The following is a 21,682-nucleotide window of genomic DNA, read 5'->3' on the forward strand; positions in this document are numbered from 1 at the left end:
TCTGTTAGTACAAGCAATTAAGCGAGATCCTCCAAAGTCAAAAGGCAGAATTTATTAACACAATACACCTGCAGGCCGCAGGTGTTGACAAACGTACAAATATTTCGGAAGCTGTGAAAAACTCAAATATATTTTTGTACAGTAGCTCCAGTTAAACAAGTAAGCCCCCAATTCATTGAATATACAATTGCTAGCGCTAAAGTCTAGATATGGCGGAAAGCGAAGGGTGTAGAGGATTTCAAACTCAAATTTAGTGCATGTATGCGCATATTTAAGTCTGTCTACATGTGTATGTAAATATGAAATATATTTTCTACACATGTCAAACTGTCCAAAGTGTAGCTGCGAGGCAGGCGCCAAGTGAACTAGTCAAAGTATTTATTTGAAATTTTAATTAACTTAGAAATTTAATTTGTGTGTCGAACGTGGCATAGCTAAGCTCATATATGTATGTATGTATGTATATGCCAAATACATGTTTACATATGTAAAATATTCGTATGAGAAATTTAAGCGGTGAGATTGAACAGGAGGCGGAACGAGCGCTGTTGGTGGCGACGCAAAACACAAAAATTACATAGGTAAATTGAATACTTTATTACCGTTATAACTATAAATTCATCTAAATACATAACAACAAGTAAATACATACACATATTGTTTAATCAGACTTTTATTTATTTGAATATATTCGTATATGTCGTACAACATGCGCCAACAACTCATTACAAGCAACAAATAAGAAAAAAAAAACGAAACACAAGCAAGAACAACAATCATATTGCTAATAACAACAACAGCTAGTAATTTTTGTTTCTGTAAGACAATAGAACAGATATTTGTTAGTGTCGACGATATGTTGTACATCGTTTAAACGAATGTTCTTACCGTTGTTCACAAAATCCTATAACCAAATCAAAATAAAGGAAAAAAGAATCTCGCGCTTGAGTCGCACTCAACTTTTTATACCCAGAGTATGTTTAACTGTCAAGGGTTTTTCAAAATTGTTCCTAGTTTATTCAATTATCTCTTCGGTGTCATGAAATTTATTTCCAGCGAGCAATCTCTTGAGGTACGAAAGCCGTTGGAGTCGTAAAATAGGGTGGATGGCATCTGAAGCCCATTTTCGCGTTTTCGACATCTATTAGCTAAGATCACATTCAATTGTTGACACTAACTAACTAGCTGGACTAGAAATGAAATGGCTAAACTCAAGACGGTGTATTTATACATTGAATTGTTGCTTAGTCTTCCACTTAATAACTAGAATATCTTACATTAAGAGACATTCGAATGAGCACCAAAACTTCATAACCGGATAGATAATGAAATTTTACAGTCACTTTATGCGATAGCTCAAATTTTTCCAGGTCTTGGAGAATGCAATCATTATCCTAACTTGTTAATCATTCGTGAAAATTGTTCGAAGACCGGCAGGTTAATATCTACATTACAAAAGCTGTCTTCGATTCGAAATTTGTCTGAAAGCGCTGGTCTCTTAATTAACAATTTTTATGTAAAAGCCGCAACACTGTTATCGAGCTGAATTTGTACAAGAGTTTGAGCATCTGATATAGCTTGTTCGATTGGCCACTCTCTAACAGTTGACGAACCGAAAACAAGGTTGCAGCGATCATGTAAAAGAGTAAATAACTTCGTTTAGCGAACATATACATAACTACCATTCGAAACGAAGTGGTGTCTCTGATTTATAAAATATACACCAACTAACATAGTCACAGGGTATAAAACAACAAATTTGTGTAACGAAAAAGAATTATGAGCGTAGCATAGAAATGAAGACCACATTCGTGCTATGCTCGTTTGAATGACAAGCGAATCGGCGAGCGTAAATGAACGGCACGCCTCACATTGGCAAGCTCATTAACAGAGGATTAACGGTATTTAAATTACATTTTGAAAACAGCAACGCCGTCGCCGCAACAACTTCAACAGCGGTTCAACAACGACGGCTACAAATGGCGTCTGTGACAATAACAACAATATACCAAAACGATTTCTAATTACGAATCTATTATGAATGCATTTAAAGCTTGTTGTTTCATTATTGATTTCGGCTGCTATACGCATGCGCATTGCCACAAAGCCACACTTGTAGCTAGTTAGTTTAGAAGAAAAGCTTTGTACTAAAGACACCGATTGGAAAGGCAGTAGCGTCACACTGTGACAGGTTACGCCTCCTGCGCTGTTCCTTATAATTGCAATGCAACACAACGTGTTGTCACCACTTTACAATTAACTCGTGATATGTTTGTATGTACATGAGTGTACGTGAGTGTGTGTGTGTGTGGATTGGTGTTGCCTTCCAGACTAGCCCCAAAGACTAAATGTCTAACAAGAGGCGAACAAATAAACAAACAATCAGACAGGTAGGCTGACAAACTGCCTAAAGTGGTAACAAACGTAAATGCAAGAACAATAACAACAATATACAAAAAAGACAACAATAACGTCCTCCAGTAATACTGTCAATTAGCGATTTTATGTTGCTGTTGCTGTTGAGCTTGTGCCTGTTGTGATCCACTGATGCGACTATTGCCACCAGCCACTAGTCATTTGACATTTTTTCGGCTGCAGCCGCTCGCTTACATGTCAGACGCAGCAGGTTGTTAACTAACTCCAAATGACACCACAGCGAACGGTGGACCTGTGCCGTTGGTGAAACATTTCAAAATCAATGCACATAAAAAATTATTTAAAACCAACAAAGGCGGGTGCTTATACACACAGACTCACGCATACACGTAGTCACTTTGAAACGCTTTTAATTTTCCTTAAATGTTTTAAGCGCCACTTTCGTTGGCGCTGTCACATTGCTCCTTACCTTAAACACTTCTTCTTCTCTTTGGTCTCCATATATGCACCCTGCCAGCATCGTAAGCGTAGCGAGCCATGTTTGTCTATTAATAATGCGTAGTTCTGTTAACAAGTGGCAGTGATAATGCGTTGATGAGCATTCCTTCATCATCGCATTAGTCGAGGTAACGGAACAATTAAGGCGTGCTTTATCATTATGCTCGCATGCTTATGTGTGCAGCTACTGCTGGATAGCTGTATGTAGGTACATATGTCGCAGCAGCTATGGAGTTGATTGTTTTTATTGATGCTTCAAAGTGTTGCCGCCTCCTTTATCAAACACTGATTAAATTGTAATTATTCAATGCCCGTAGGGGGTGTTTGTTTGGCGAGACAAAATCGTATAAAACAAATATATGCATATGTAATAGTATAGGAATAGATATACAGTCATGTGAAAAATAATAGGGACACATGACACATGTCCCTATTATTTCGCACACTCAAAAACGATCTTACTTCACAAAATGATCAACATTTTTTCTTTGATAACGGTTCTTTACTTCACTGACATCCCAGCGAACAATTGCATGTTACATTTTTGATAATTTTTATACTCTCGCAACCTGTTGCACAGAGTATTATAGTTTTGTTCACATAACGGTTGTTTGTGTCACCAAGAAATAAAAGAGTTAGATATGGGGTTATATATATATAAATGATCAGGAGTGGATTTAAAATCCGGATGTCTGTCCGTCCGTGCAAGCGATAACTTGAGTAAAAATTAAGATATCTTAATGAAACTTGGAACACACATTCCTTGGCACCCTGAAAAGGTTGCTTTCAAAAATGGGCAAATCGGACCACTGCCACGCCCACAAAATGGCGAAAACCGAAAACCTATACAGTGTCATAACTAAGCCATAAATAAAGTTATGAAAATAAAATTTGGAACGTAGGATCGCATTAGGAAGGGGCACATTTGGATGTAATTTTTTTTTTTAAGTGGGCGTCACCCCACCCCCAAATAGGTTTTTTGTATATAGATCGCAAACCAATAAAGCTATATAAACCAAACTTTCTGTAGTCGATTCTCTTACGTACCCACCACACCATGAAAATAGTTGAAATCGGATAAAAACCACGCCCACCTCCCATACAAAGGTTAGCTTGAAAATTACTAAAAGTGGGTTAACTCACTAACAAAAAACGTCAGAAACACTAAATTTCACATACGAAATGGCAGATGGAAGCTTCACTCAGATTTTTTTACAAAATGGAAAATGGGCGTGGCGTCGCCCACTTATGGGTCAAAAACCATATCTCAGGAACTACTCGACCGATTTCAATGAAATTTGGGTTTTAATAGTTTCCTTACCTCCCAATAATATGTTGTGAAAATTGGCCAAATCGCTTCACAACCACGCCTACTTCCTATATACCAGAACTTTGAAGACGATCTGAATCATTTACTTTACAATATATAAAGTAAGCACTAGTGAAGATATCGGTGCAGAATTTTGCACAAATACTACGTTTATAGTGTGGCAGCCCCACTCTAAAAATCGCCAAAATCGGACCATAGGTTTTCAAGGCCCCATATATCGAACAGGAGGACCTCGGTGCTTCTAACCTAATATTAGGGTTTCCAACTTTCAATGGACTTTATACAATATATATGACGAATATGTGGGTAAAATTGTGTATTATATAATATTAATTAAGTTAAATAAATAAATTGCGAGAGTATGAAATGTTCGGTTACACCCGAACTTAGTCCTTCCTTACTTGTTTTATTTTATTTTTAATTTTATTGTTTACCTATTTTCAAGCAAGTGTTCCTATTATTTTTTAAATGACTGTATATAAGTTTATATACAGATATGTATATGTAAAATAATCCGTCAGTTCTTTGTAGTATTGAGCTTTCACTAAATTAATCAAATATGTGAAATATGAATCCAAATTTCTTAGTTTCGAATTCGTAAGAGAATATAATTAATATCAAACATTTAAAATTAAAATTTTCCAGTAAAAAAAATTTATCATAACATAACTTTGCCCAATTTGTTTATTAAAAAACCTTTACTCTACATAAAATCTCATAGACCAACAATTATTATGAGAAACCTTTAGATATAAAAATGGTTCTTAGTGACCATTATTACAAACGCAATTCAGATTAACAATTTTGGCTAGAGGAAAGAATATCACTGAGATTAGATCATCTCTTTTTCTAGCAACTTGTATCGAAAATACCAGCGAAATCAGGTCGCTCTCCTACTTCTTCCTCTGCTTCCACCGGCGTGAAGCTTTCACTTTCAAAGCAGGATGTTTGTTCGTCCATTTGGACGACATAACTGAACTATGTCCATGGTCTATAGGTATTCGCCGTTACATCTTGTTCAAAGGACCATAAAACGTCCGCAAAACCTTTCTGCCTCATCGAATGTCGACATCGTCCAGGCTTCTAAGCCATAAATCAGGACGGGAATAATGAGCGACTTGTAGAGTTGTGTTTTGGTTCGTCGAGAGAGGACTTTATTTTTCAATTGCCTATCGAGTTCAAAGAGTACCTGTTGGCAAGAGTAATTCTGCGTTGGAATTCGATGGTGACATTGTTGGTGTTGTTAATGCTGGTTCCAAGGATTGACAGTCCTGGAGAAATTGGAACTAACAGCGTGATTGTTAAGACCAATGATAACGACATTAGTGATGAGCGATGTTTCACTACCGGTGATTTTTTCACTGTGATTGAAAAATCACATATAGCGACTGCGATCAATTTTTGTAAATAGCAATGATTTACAATCGCCATAGCAGTTCAGTAATTTGAGTTCGATCACAGTAGCTATAGAGAAGTTCAGTGCTTTTGTTCGATTACAGTACATGAAAAGTAGTAATCACTGTTCAGTAGGAATATCAGTTCGAAAGTAGCAATCACTGTTCAGTAGCAATATCAGTTCGAATGTCGAATTCGAGCAATCACTGTTCAGTGATCACAGTAGCAATTTTAGTTGCGATTTCGATAATTTTGGGTACGGTGATTACAAAAGCAGTTAAATGTACCCAAAATTTTTTAATTAGTTAATTGTGATTACAAAAAAATTAAAAGAAAATGTGGAGTACAAATTATCATAAATTCGTTTTTTTGGTGCAATCGCAATAGCAATATAAAATCACAGTGATTTAAAAATAACAATCACTGAAATCACTGTGATTCAAAAATAGCAATATCGCTCATCACTAATCGACATCATCCACATACGCCAGCAATGATAGACTTTCGTGGAATATTGTACCCAGTCTATTTAGCTATGCGGGTCTTATTATTTTCTTCAGCATCAGGTGAAAGAAATCAAACGATAAAGAACTTACCTGAAACCTCTTTGGTACCGAACGACTCAGAGGTCTTTCTCAATTTTAGCTACGCTTCTGGTACTATCCAATGTCAGTTTGCACAGCCATATAAGCTCTGCAAGGATATCAATAGTGGCAAAGAGGCAGCTCCTTTTCGGCAACTTTAAAATCGAATCTTATCTGTCAGCTCTTTTCCAAGATATTGCGCTTGAGGAATATCTGGTACATGGTGGTCCTGAATATAAGAAAATATTAAAAATACGACAGTCAGATTTACATAACCGGAACGGACCCGTCTATCTTATGACTTTAAAAATATGTACAGCTGCTGGCCATCGAATTACGAACGAATTCTTTTGACAATGTTTTCAATTTATGGTGAAAGTTACAAAATTACAACCTGGGTGGCATCCTTTGCCTATATTTCTACTGTATAGTTTACGGTATAATATTCGAATAAGCTTGCCTACTTTATAGTTATCGGCTGACAATTATTGTAACCGTAGTTTTTTTTTGTAATTCGTAATTGTTCGTAATTTGGTGGCCAGGTACTGTATACTCCTATAATGAAAAGTTTTGATTCCAAAATTGTGTAAAACTCTCCTCACTCGATATCTAATAAAAAACGCAGTGTAAACCACTCTATATAACTAAAAAATATCTCTCACATAATTTGCTTTATTAACTACAAATCTGGTTTATATGTTCGTAATTAGTATCCATCATACCAGCCACCATCAATGGTCATCTAAATTACGACTAGTTATGCAACCAATTATACGATTGCCATTACCTCCTAGCAGCATATGTTTATTTGTTGTATTGGTCTGAGTCCAAAACTAGATGTAACACAGCACGATTACTGCAACTAATTTGTGATAAATTATTAAAATTCTTGTCACCGCAACAGAAAACATTGTTAGAGCAACAAATTTACATGCTAAAATAATTGAACAGCAATTTTCCATTCCACCACAAATTGCTGACCAGAATCTTTAACGTTAACTGCGCTAATCCCGGATTGAGTGTGACGATGAGGATGAGACTGTGCCTACAAATACCCAGCGACGCACATGGCAGCTGCGTCTAAGACATGTACTCACGTGCGCTGCGACATGTGTAAATTGAGAAACCAAAAAGGACAACAGCGCTTCGACAGCGGCGGCGGCGGCAGCGAAACCTGCAGTTAGAGGTGTTGCAGGAGGCCGCGGCAATGCCACCATGAAGCTCTAGCACTTACCACATGGAAGGCGGTGTGTTGTTGGATTGTTGTCGTTGTTGTGCAACTAAATCGAGTTGAATGCTAGAAACAGAAACAAACGGCCAAATTGATTTTGCATTTTTGCCGGTTTTAAATTTAAATCGGTTTAGCATTTTTACGCTTCAGGACATTGGCGCGACGAGTTTCACTGCAGCCCTTACCCATGCAGTGGCAGCGTGTTTTGCCTACTGTTGTTGCTATTGCATGGTGCAACAACTGGCTGCCGCTGCTCATCAGGCCAGGACAAGGCCTTGCAACTTGTCGAACAAGCTGGAAAGACAACAACTTCAATTGCTTGCTGGCCAAGCGTTAAAGGAGGAAATGACTTTATGGTGTGCGAATCGCACGTTGTTGTTGTCACCGCCACATATGCATATGAGTTTGTGAGTTGTGCCCCTTCAAGTGTTCAACTGGATGTTGCAATTTTAATTGAACTAGCCATTAATTAATTTCAACATACTCGGTTGGAGGTGGCAAGGGCAACTTAAACACACACAGGACAACAACTACTTACTAGAGGTGGGCATTTCTATCTACATACATGTGTATATAGAGAGAGATGGGGTTTATTTACAGTGTTTGTAGCATTGTATGTGATTGATAATTTTCCTTCATATATATTTGATCGACCTTCCCAGCTGTATTTGAATAAAAATAGAACAGATTTATAGTCTCTTAGACTAAGCATTTTTATATCAGAAATAAACGAGAACCTTTGACATCAGCTTTCTTTAATAGTTTCTTCATAATGTTAGATTTTACCTCAAGATGAGTTAAGCAATAACCAATGTCACTATCAATGATCCCAAATTATTACGTGGTGAGATTACAAGGAAAGATACACCAGACTCACGATCAGTAGAATGGGAACAGATCAAGACTCCACTGTGGTCTTGTCTTTGCTATCGGAGGGCAATCCTCACGACAGCAAACTACTAGTACTTGCAGAACCCTTAAAATGTTAATATTATAACAGGTCAATCTATTTCTTCATAGTACGGTTTAAATCGTACCGAATGCAAGTTGGAAGAGCTGGATTGTGGTAGAAGATAGGTCAAAATTAGTTAATGAATTACCAAAATCACTGTCAATGATTCCAGGTTATGTCGAGATCATAGCGGAATCCCAGAATAGATTACAAGGAAAGACACCGTCAGATCGTAAGACTGAGATCAGTAGAATGGGAACAGGAGGGCGGAACCCTTAACAGGATTAATATTTTATTAATTTTTTTTAGTTAGAGTAGATAGAGAGAGTTCAAGACTAATATATTTGTATTATCTTTTTTTAGCTGAAGTGTGAGAGTATGTATAATATTGTCAGCGAAAAGAACGATTCGTCGGCAAAAAATAAATTTAAGAACTATTCACCAGGAAAAGATACATCAGCTATATTTTGTAAAATAAAGCTTTGATTCTAGAAACGCTTAAGGTCGAATATGGCAGAGATACTTATAAGACTACAATGTAGAATCTACCTCTTTCCTCACCCAAAAGAGAGAGAAAGGGAGATTATCCCTCTTTTTTGGATGGATAGCTAATTTTTGAGCAGCATTACAGACATAAATGCACCCGATAGCTTGACAAAGTACATTCCACCCATATCGGCAAGCCTTAATAAAAAATTTTCAAATTTTGTGCTAATGAAATTATTATTATTAGATCAGATAACATTCAAATATCACATGTTAAAGTAATAAAACTAAATGAGCTACTTGCTTCTACTTAAACCCTTTAGCATCTACATATCAGCAGAAACTATCTAAACAGCGAGCTGTGGGCGCCACGTTGTGTTTCTTCGCTGCTTTACAGAGTCAACGGTAGCGCTACCATGAGTTTTGACCATTAATTGCGGCTCTCCGTATGTGTGTGTAGATGTGTATATATTGAACAGCTGCTGCATTTCCTTCATTAATTCGACTTCATTAAATCAGTTTTCAAAATTTCCTCATTAAATTTCGACTATTAAAATGCAACTAGACAGCTACCAAACGCCAGGTCCAACTGTGCGATAAAATCAGACCACCCCACACTCCACTCCCGATTTCGACGTTGAGTTCGAAATTATAAAAGGTGGAAAATATCATGCCTTCCAAAGGCCGTGCTGATCAATCTATGCAAATTTATTTTGCCAAGCCAGTCATAAAGATAAGGATTCAAAGTACCAAATTAATTTGAATCTAATTTTTATTGCTTTGGTAAATTGATTTTTAATATTCTTCGCGCCCTGTTTGCCACAAGACAATTTAGTGGGGCTGCGTGTTTTGACTGGAAAACAGGCTGTGGAAAAAAAGAGTTGTTGTATTTAATGTTGATTTCAAGATTACATTACTCGCATTAATTACAAACTTTGCGATTTCCAGCCGTTAGCAGGCACACAGGCATGTGTGTTTATAGTTGTAGTCGCACCAGCGCTAAGCAAAGCATTGCGCATGCGTATAGTCTATCAACAGCGTAAGCCATATTAACGGTTGTGTTAGCGAGAAAAATTGTTATTAAAACATTTTATGACTTTTACCTAATTAGTGTGAGTTCGAAGTAATAGCGAGAGACTATGCTATGCAATGCCAATAACAATAACAATGCGTCAAATGAAATGGATTTGAATGCGTTTTATTTAGCTAGTTAATGGTGTCATTATATAAACACAACAAAAAAGCACAAAATCACATATTATGGCTCCGCAGCGATAAAGTAAAACAAACTTCAACAAATGAAGCTTCATTTGATCCACAACACAGTGATTCTTTTTTGTATATGAGCACACTTTTGTTGTAAATTTTTATGTTGTGTATTTGAACCGATATCGTTGCACATCAACTTTTGATGAGCTTTAAGTGCGATTTGTAGATAAAAATTTGTAACAGATAGTAACAAATTTATTCCAATGCAATTGATTTTGGAAATAGAGAAAGAATTAAATTGTGTGTGTCTTTCTATAAAAAGAAGAAACTTAATTTAAATTGTTTTAAATCTTGGGTGAGCTTAGTAATAAAATGTTATGCTTAACCCATATGATTTTATTGCCGTTTTCATTAATTTTACTGCTATGTGAGAGACACAGTTTCAAAGTTGTAACAGAATACGACTACCCATGTTGCCTTTGGCAGAACTCGTGGACTGTATACTTGTTTCATAAGAATTCAATTTAATACAACTTGAACTTTTTAAAGCTATGCAGTATTTATTTTCGAATTTACATGTTCCGTTTTGTCTGCTTAATTCAAACAAATTTCTTTACAATGCTGGCAACACGACACCAACATTTATGATATGCAGTTTTGGGGATCCCAAATGAACACATTGTAGACCGTGTATAAGATGTCTTAAGATCTGTTGTTTATCACTAGATACCCTTCTTTCTTGTATAACAAATTTTCGACCGCAGGAATTATAGAAACAACTTTGAGTTACTAGATTACAATTTATTCGATTTTTCTTATTATTTGTAATGATCTCTTTTAAGATATATATATTTATAGCGGAATTTTTGTTTTCTAAACTAAAGATAAAGTTCTATGAAATTCGAATTCAAGACTAAATAATGCATGAATAATGCAAACACCAATGAAGTAATCGAACAAGACAAGGGATCGAAATTAACGTTCCCATGGTAGTTGGGTCTTCGCTTCTCGGAACAAACCCAACATACGTTTTCGAACAAGGACAGTCAATACACCATCATTTTTGGGATCTATATACCTATTGCAACAATAACTATAACTACAGGAATCGGAATTGCATATATATGTATAAGTATGGTTAGAAAACAGCAAGACTTTGATATTGATAAGGACCAAACAACAGGTTTTCTGGCCAATTCATAATAAGACCGATATTAAGATTTTTTTCAAAATGAAAAGAAGGAATAATACAGTCCATCAACGACAAACTAAAGGACTATACTCCTCACATATTTAACTTCGACCAGATATTCACCACGTCTTCTACAACCAGAGAAGACAAATCCAAACCTATTTTAAATTCATGTGGTATCACAATAAACCTTGTTCGAATATGTTAAAGTGTACCTATCTAAGTTCAGAAAAAATCCAAGGAAGCTAAAAAGAAGAAGTTCTTTTCATTGTTAGAAAAATCCAAAACCCAAGAAGTCAAATCAAAACTTATATTCAATTCATTTCAGTAAACAATATCACAATAAACCTTATTCGAATATGTCAAAGGAGGTTGGGATCATTGTCAATGTTGTGACAATCCTATCTAAGTTCAGAAAATATTCAAAGAAACCAAAAAGAATATATTGTTGCTCTCAGTGCTTGAAAGATCTAATAAAGTGCGGTTTCGAATTGACACTACCTGCAGAACGTACACACACCGCAAATATCTCATTTCCGAAGAAAAGATTTTAAAAAGCTCCAATCATACTGATGGCAACACATAAATAACACATTGCAATTTCTTCCACAAATGCTGTGGCAGCAAATGTCAAATTGACAGCAGCTTTAAGCAGCTGAAATAAAACTGTTAACACCTCCATTTACTGCGACATGCGATTGTGACTTAAGTGAGTGCTGAAAAGACGTACAAAGTGTTTTTGTGCGTGCCGATAATTACAGACCGATTTGAGGATGATAGATAAACGAGTCAAATGCGTCAGCTTAGTGGGCGCTGCATGAGCCACACACCAACGGATATTAACCACCATGTGATCACTGATCGTCAGGTAGCGAGAATTAAGTAGTAGAGCGATGAGCCGCCGTGGGGCGTCAAATAAATCGTTAATGAGCCGCTAATCAAAGAGTGGACAAGCGACTAATTTCAAAAGGACAGGCGGCACGAGCAGCAATGAAGGTGTCGAAATTAAATTGAAACTTAGCCAAACGACCATAATTTCTTGCTAACGAGGGTAAAATGCCGGCAGCTGAAAGGCTGTAAGACAAAAGGCTCTAAATTATTGTAGCTACGGTTATCAATTATAGGCGGGGCAAAGGAGGAGTTCGGGTTGTTATAAAGAATTGAAGCAAGTGCAACACAATGTATCATTCAAATGCCAATCAAGGCTTAAGACATTATATATTGCATACCAGAATTTCAGCTTACTCGTAACTTTGTGAACTTTATTGCGACTAACGCATTACTAACACAGTTTTAGCTGCAAACGAAAGAAAGTACGACTTCAACATACATAGTATATTGTGGCATATGCAACCTGGCTGCACAAGTTTGGATGAAAACCAAATGCAAAAAACCAAATTGACTATCCACAGATATGCAGATGAGAGCCATTGATAATTTATAGCATAGTAGCAGCCGATTTGCCAATTTCCCGATGAGGGCACCAGTAGTGCCAGTAAAATAGCGCAAGCGCACTGGGGATGGCGATCAAAAGCGTGCGAGTGATTACCCGGTAGCGGTGATTCAGTCAAAATGCACTGAAAGGCTATAATTTCATAACCGATGAATGCGCAGATGCCGCTACCAAGCGACTGGACATGACTACACCAGTTGGCGCAGTAAAACAACACCGGCTGTTAGATGGCTCCATACATAAATTCATAAATATGATATGCGCATGCGCGTGTGTGTGTGTGTGTTTAATGCATCCGAAGAGGCGACTAGCCGGCTGGAAGACACAGCGTCTTTGAGTATTGATCAGCTAGTAAATTGCCTTGCCACTGTGGCGCGCACTGCGCAAATATGCGATTGAGGCACTTGCAACATGCGCTCATCAAGTGGTGCGGCTGTGTTTACATGTGTGCTTGTGTGCAGCATACAACAATCGATTATACGCAAATTCAGGCATGAAAAATTTGCTTACATTGCCGCATCAATAATTCATCGTCTAAAACCGATCATTAAACGTTTCATACTCTTCAGTTGCACTCTATACTCGTATACTTGAGTTTTCATCTCTTGTTGTTTGCTGTTATGTTTTTACCAGTAAACGTGGCATTGTTGGAGTGCTACATGAGAATGAATGAAATGATGAATCGAACATACAAGTATGAGCTCCATGTTTACACTGTGTCTATCGAGGTTCGAAAGTGGCTATCCAGATTAGACCAAAACTTAAATAATAGTTCTTTTAAATATCGCTTCTTTAAGATTTACATTCTACTTAACCTAAAAGTTTTTGTACAAAACAGTAAAAACGAACAAGTGACTGGTCCACTAAATAGAGTTATGAGAAAATACGTAAGGAGCTACAACAAACAGGGAAAATACATATGTGTTTTAAGTTTATCTTAAATCAGTTTGAGTTATCTCAACACACTCGGTCAGAATCTAGTATTTCATCGCAGCACTTCAGAGCACGAAAACAGACAACTCCATCGGTTAATGACCAAATACCGATTCGCCTCTGGTTACGTAGACCCGAGTCTCTTGAAAACAAAACAAAGAGATCTTTGCTGATATCTAGAGAGGTGTTAGGAAATTTTTCATAAAAAAGTCCAGATTGTACAATAAATCGGATCAAAAAAGTTAGGATGGTGTTTTGGAAATAAATAAATTATTAGCTGGTCCATTCATAGTGAAATTGTTTGATGGAAGAGACAGTATCATATCTAGGTCATAAAGCTTGTAGCAAATATGACCTACAAAGTATATTGATAGATATAACGGTAGATAACACATGTAACAGCAATTGAAATATTTCGAGAATCGTACAAGTACGAAGTACGCCAATTTACCAAAAAGGGAGGTTTGGAAGAAACTAAGGTTGAAGTCATGGACTGATTATATATTTTAAGTCCTTTATTAACTTATATTCTATTACCTATATTTTTATTAAATACTTAGAAAACAAAATCTTCCTAACCCCTGTCAATCCCGTACTTTCCGCCAAATCTTTATATATTTATTGATTTACGCTTCATCACAAATTTTACGTTTGCACAGCGGAAAGACTAACAATTTACCGAACGGCACGCCCAATATTAACTACACAATTTACACGCCACAACAAATAGAAACAATTAATATTTATACGCGATGGCAATATATGGGTGTTTATATACCATATATATTTATATACTCTTACATATACGAACATATGCACATGAGTCCACGGAAATAATTGAGCAAAAATTAATAGCTGACACAGTGCGACAGGTCGGTCTTCCAGGTGACCAGCCTGCCAGCGCAACTACAGCACGACATCATGCGGCTGACCATTGGGGTTCCGGATAGGCGGCGATCCTGTTGAAAAATTGCAAATGAATTTCTCAGTCATTTGCTTTACGATTTTAGTGCTTCTGGTATTGAGCGTGTAACAGCAGTGGAGCAGAGTTGGCGCAACGGCGGCAATGCCGATTACACGTGCACTTAACAAAAGCAAAAACAAAACACACAAAATGAATGGGAAGAAGTAGCTGCAGAGGGTTCAAGAGCAGTAAACTCTACGTACAGTCGGTATGTAAGTAAATATGTATGTATGTATATGCATATGGGCCAGTGGCGCTGTCAACCACCCAACACGTTTTCACAAAGCTGCCACACCATGAACCAATGTGCAACATTTACCTACACGTTGTTTACAGTTTGTTGTTTCAGTCTTTTGTTTCGTTGCATATTCGCTCTTGCCACTTTATTTACTTTGTGCTGCTTAGCTGTGGCTTTAAATAACACTCAGCAGCATGCCACATGTACACACTAGTAGTTATGACCTGGCGCAGCGTAACACGGTGTGGCAGCCGTAGCGCTGTGCGGCAAGCGAGCTACTGGAGACGCAGCGAGTGCGCTCTTTATACTCAAACGTCAATATTTATTTGCACAATTTCTGCTAGGCGTTGTTGCGTAAAGCGCCATAATACCGCGCAATCACTTATCATTTACCACCTTTATATTTATTTTACTCCATCAACACATGAGCGCTGTAAGTCGCCGAAGTCTGTGGTGATAGTGTCGCAGTGTTCCTTACAGTAGCCAAACTCATTGCGGATCAGCAGTGTTTTGAGTTCATGTGGTGCATTTAATGTGATCGCTGTAGGAATATAACTCGTCTATTGAATTTACGCTTATAAATTTGTTATGCATTTTTAATTATGTAATACAGGAAAAATCACTTAAAATACTTCACTTAATGAGCAGGTTGGAATTTTTGACTGTGCGCACATTTTTTTAATAATCAAGAAAGTTAGAGTGAGTGTGTGCGAAAAATATATTCTTATATATAAATGGATGAATATCTAGAATAGTTAACTCAAACGAAACATTTCTCTTTTTTCGGAACCCTTTAAGTCTCTTTCTTCAAACATAGGGAAACCTTATAAAACGATAATTGCGTCAAAAAGCATCTTTACCAAATAAATATTACTTTTACTCGCATAGTCGAGTATTAAAAGTAGCATTCGCTTAATACTCTTAAAGCGTTTTCTTTTCTCAAAAAAATGTAACATTTATTCTGCCCTGTATTCGGATTTTCAAATTGTGGATGAGAGTTGACTAGCATAATAGGAAGACATTTCTCTGTTCTTTTATCACGTAAAAAATGGAAAACATTCAAAAAGGTAGTACAGCATTTGTATAATGTTGAAAAATAAAAAGGCATCATTTTCATCGAGAAAAGAAAACGCTATTAGATACAGTCCATCGTAGAGTTTTCCTAAGGTCATTCGATTGTCACACAACCATCCTGCATCATCGAATGATTTACTCACCAAAGAAACCGAAGAATATTTAATGGATTTTATAATAGAATCTATCCGTTAAGGTCCAGTCGTTCTTAAATGTAACTTTATCTCATTTATCTAAATTTCAAAGCATTTTTGTTGATGATAATTTATAATGATCCATTTTTGGTAAGCACATATAATTTAATTATAAATCATTGTCGACGAAATTCCAGGAAAAATATTACAACCATAAAAAAAATGTGAATAAAAGCTATAATTTAAGTTCCAATAACACCAAATTTTGGGAAAATAAATCTAAGTTCCCTGCAGAATTATTCCTCAATGTCTGTTTACAATCTGTTCCAAATGCAGGGCAATCGATTTGAATGTTGAAAGAAACCAATAATCTAACACCATCAGGAAACGAAAATTGTTGTAGCAAAACTATTATAGTTTTTTTACCATACACCGATATTTAACTAACATAATATAGCTATATAAACCAAACTTTCTGCAGTCGTTTTTTTTACTAAAAGTGAGTTAACTCAGTAACGAAAAACGTCACAAACACTAAATTTCACATAAGAAATGGCATATGGAAGCTGCACTCAGATTTTTTTACAAAATGGAAAATGGGCGTGGCATCGCCCACTTATGTGTCCAAAACCATATCTCAGGAACTACACGACCGATTTCAATGAAACTTGGTTTGTAATAGTTTCCTTACATCCCAATGATATGTTGTGAAAATAGGCCAAATCGCTTTACAACCACGCCTACTTCCTATATACCAGAACTTTGAAGACAATCTGAATCGTTTACTTTACAATACATAAAGTAAGCACTAGTGAAGATATCGGTGCAGAACTTTGCACAAATACTACGTTCACATTGTGGCAGCCCCATTCTAAAAATCGCCAAAATCGGACCATAAGTTTTCAAGGCCCCATATATCGAACATGAGAACCTCGGTGCTTCTAACCTTATATTGTGGTTTCCAACTTTCAATGGACTTTATACAATATATATGACGAATATGAGGGTCAAATTGTGTATTATATAATATTAATTAAGTTAAATAAATAAATTGCGAGAGTATAAAATGTTCGGTTACACCCGAACTTAGCCCTTCCTTACTTGTTTCGACTTAAAAATGTTTCAAAAACGGACGCTATATGACGCATAAAATAAAAACTTAGCAAATGTAAGTATGTCTATGGCATATTTTTATAATCATTCCGTCCTATTATCCGTGTGATAATAAACGTTTTATTGACATTCTCTGCAGCTCATAACTGACACAGTTGAGATCATAATAAACAAAGCGTAAAATGGGAATGAAGGGAAAAGGATGCATGTAGTATATGGTACATATGAAGGAATCATAAATAAGTGTGTAGCCAATAAGAATGATAGTACACTCTTCTATGTCCCTCCAGATTAAACCAAGCCCAGTATACACTTTTTATATGCAAAACTGGACCGGTAGGCGGTAGTTTTGGTTTCAAGGGATGTTCTGGGGATGGGACCAACGAATCAACCGATTTTTATCGATAAAATAATATTTTTTTTGTAAATAACAGATATTTTTTCAGCCTTCTTACTGCCTTCCCTAAATAAAAGCAGCAGCGGCAAATGAGGATGAATGTATAGCGCATACCGAAAAACTCGACGGCGACGCTGAGCGGTTGAAAAATTCTATTTTGACAGCGCGTTAAGAAGTAAAGTTGGCTGCGAAAAACGAAGTTTCTCTGCACAATGAAATTCCACAACAGCAATTCAAGTAAACTTTTGGATATTGGAGGTAAAGTTGACGCTTTTATTTAGGGATGGCGCATCGACGTTAACGCTGACCGGTAAAAAATGTTCCGCCAACGCTTTTATTTAGGGAAGGCAGTAAGCATGATCCCAATATTGATATTTTAATCGCATAAAACTTTACAAGGCCTTATTGTGCTGTTTTGTTATTGAAATCGTCACGAATGAGAGCACCGACCTCTAGACCTCGTCGTTCAAATTCAGTCATATGTGACACTACTCTTCCTTAACTAGTTCTGATGTAGTTTATGTGGCACTTCTCCCTATTTTCAACTACAGGTTATTTGCTTGCAACAAATGCGTACATAAATAAACATATGAAGGAGTATGTTTACGCCTTTTCAATGCGTTAAACAACCAAATTCCACAGATAGTTACACACACACATTAATGTATCCTTATATGGAACATAAACTTGTACAAATGTTTGTATATAAAGGTTGACTGCCGCAATGTTGACCTCATGTCGCAGCATGTCGAACAATTCTTTTGAATGGGCATAAAATTGTCACTTCTGACGCACGTGCGAATGCAGGTAATCACTTCACACCGAGGCACATTTACGTTTTGCTCCTTTTCAACGGCAACGCTGTGCATATACGGTGCCATTGACGATCAAGAAGATTCTGCTGCTGTTGTTGTTGGTGGTGGTGAGTTTGGCGTTAATTACGCTCCATAAAGATCTTGAATGTGTCTTGATTTTAAAAGCGAACGCATTTTGACACTTTACTCTTCTACTGCCCCCTCAGCTGTTGTGTTCGTATGGCTTAGGTAGAATGGTTATGTTTTGAGCAGAAACATGTATTTGGCTTAAAGACAATGAAAACATGCCGTTTTATGTCAATTTACCTGGTGACTCCAATCTCCGCTGCATATTCCAAATGAAACGCTCAAGAGATAAGCGCGTGAAAAATTAATGAACAATATCGTTTCACTTGTTTATTATAATTTAAGGTATTTAAAAAGGTTTGAAGATTACTCGCACGAAAGCGAGTGGCGTTAATTGTGGATTAAGGCAGAAATCGAAGTGTTTGCATTTTGTTGACCAATTTTTATTTACATTCCAGAGCTACAAAAGTTGATATCTTTCGGGATTTTTGAATTATAAAAAACTTTACTAATCAATAAATATTCATATGATATTTTTATGCATATGTATGTATCATGAGTATTTCACAATAAAAATGCGTAATAAGTAACATGTATTAGGTTAGAAAATATCTCATTTCCGCCTTTTTGTCTTTTGAATTTCGCGGCTATGTATAAAGCGCTACAGAGCTCGCATCTGGTAATACTATACATCTTTGAAAGGTCTAGACATAACCTACAAAATGACGCTATGCGTAATTAGTTAGGATATTGCGTTCAACAGTTATAGACGTGTAAACGTGGAGTTCACTAACGCCAAAATTCTACTTTCTTTCCTTCGTTAAAAGAAATCCGATAGAGAAACGTTCCGTGAGATTAATGGTTTTTTGTAGGAGGGTACTCTATCACTTCGAACTCCGGAGGAATGGTTTCGACGATTTAGGGCGGGTGAAAACGACACCATAGATAAGCCTGCCGGCGGACAACCTGTGACGACGAATACCAATTAAATCGTGGAAACCATCGAGTTAGACCGGCATGTAGCATCTCGTGACATCGCCCAGGAGATGGGAGTTAGTCACCAAACCATTTTAAAATATCTGCAGAAGGATGGATACACAAAAGAGCTTGATGTTTGGGTGCCGCATGATTTTACGCAAAAAAACCTTCTTGACCGAATCAAACGGAACGAACTCGACCCATTTTTGAAGCGGATGGTGATGGCGACGAAAAATGGATCACATACCACAATATCAAGCGAAAACGGTCGTGGTCGAAGGCCAGTGAACCGTCCCAAACAGTGGCCAAGCCGGGATTGACGGCCAGGAAGGTTTGCTGTGTATTTGGTGGGATTGGAACGGAATCATCCACTATTAGCTGCTCCCATATGGCCAGACGCTTAATTCTACTATCTACTGCGAACAACTGGACCGCGGAAGGTGAGATATTTGCAAACCGATATATATATGTATCTACGTTTTAGAGAGCAACGAATCGAACACGCTATACACGTTGTTCAAAAGGACACATACGTATCATCGGTATTAAAAATACGTTTACATTTGAAGTGAGTTAAAATAACAACAATAAAGTTAAGCCACACAAAAGCTGGTGTAAATCGCTTGAAGCTATTTCGCTAGCGGAACACTCTTCTGCATCATGTATGTATTTGTTGTTGGTTCAAAGCGAAATGTCCACAATGCAATCATAAATTATTGCATTTTAATGGATTTCTGAAGCTGCAACGATGCTGGTGGCGATGCGCTATTGCCAGGCACCATACACACATGAATATCTTTGGTGACGGCCGCGCATGCGCAGAGCCAAACAAGCGCATCATACATTTTTTCCTGCTACTGATTGTTTATCAAAGAATGTGGCTCACTTCCCGAGTCCGATGCTGCATGTAGAACAGCGAAGTTGCACACGAATGGCTTTATTCAACTCAAGCTTTGTTCAGGCATTATAATTTCTAACGCCATAAATTTGATGTTTTCACTCTGGCTTTGTTACATACACTCATACACAAGAGCATATTATATTTATGTATGCCTACATGCAGTTTGACATTTAAATTGGCGCATTCAAACATTAACACACATACGAGCGGTTTGTAAACACCAACTGGCTGTCATTAATTTGTTGGTGGCCAACGCGAGGCAATCAAATTGTTCACAAATTCATTTCTTACAAATGCATACATACATACATAAATATTTACGAGTGCACATGTTTGAAATGCTTTCTTGTTCGTTACATTTCCATTTGTTAAGAGCTCGCTTTATTTTGGTTAACTGCTTCGAGTTTCTAAGCGCAGACCTCCCAGTTGCTGCGGCGACTATTCACTATGATAAGCAAATGTTTTGTTGTGGCTCAAAACTGTCAATAAGTGCTCCATTTTCGAGTTGTTATCATTGCTCTCTTCACAATTTGTATGTTAATTTTGGTGATTACTGCGACCATATGCTGTGTGTAGTCTTTGATGCGCAACGATGTTGGTGGTTCGGTAATCAATAAATTAAATTACGGTAAGTGGCGAGGGTAGATTGACCTAAACATTTGAAGTGATACAAATTATCTACGGTCTACAGTGTTCAAACACTGAAAGTATTTCGACTTTTTTCTTTCCAAACTTAAAAAGAGACAAAATTAAACGAAAATGGTTCAAAGCGTTTTCTTTGTAGTAAAAATTTCATCCAAAGAGAAACCAAAGCTCTAGAAACATCTGGTGTAATTTTTGTATACACCGAAGAAGTCAAAGAATCCAAAACTCTCGTCAAATTTATTCTGAAATTGCGAGATCTAACAAAGAGTGTATGTTCAGCATTTAAGTTTTTATACTCTCACAACAAAAGTTGCTAAGAGAGTATTATAGTGTTGTCCACATAACGGTTGTTTGTAAGTCCTAAAACTAAGCGAGTTAGATATAAGATTATATATACCAAAGTGATCAGGGTGACGAGTAAAGTTCAAATCCGGATGTCTGTCTGTCCGTCCGTCTGTCCGTCCGTGCAAGCTGTAACTTGAGTAAAAATTGAGATATCACGTGTTCCTTGGCACCATAACTAACCCTTAAATTAAGCTATGAAAATAAAATTTGGAACATACGATCGCACTATGAAGGTGCATATTTGGATGTAATTTTTTTGTAGTTTTTTATACATATCTCGCAAACTAATAGAGCTATATAAACCAAACTTTCTGCAGTCGTCTTTTTTAACCACTTCTTAATACAGTCCAAAAATGAAATCGAATAATAACCA

Source organism: Zeugodacus cucurbitae, chromosome 2 (genome assembly GCF_028554725.1).
Source record: "Zeugodacus cucurbitae isolate PBARC_wt_2022May chromosome 2, idZeuCucr1.2, whole genome shotgun sequence".
NCBI classification, from domain to species: domain Eukaryota; kingdom Metazoa; phylum Arthropoda; class Insecta; order Diptera; family Tephritidae; genus Zeugodacus; species Zeugodacus cucurbitae.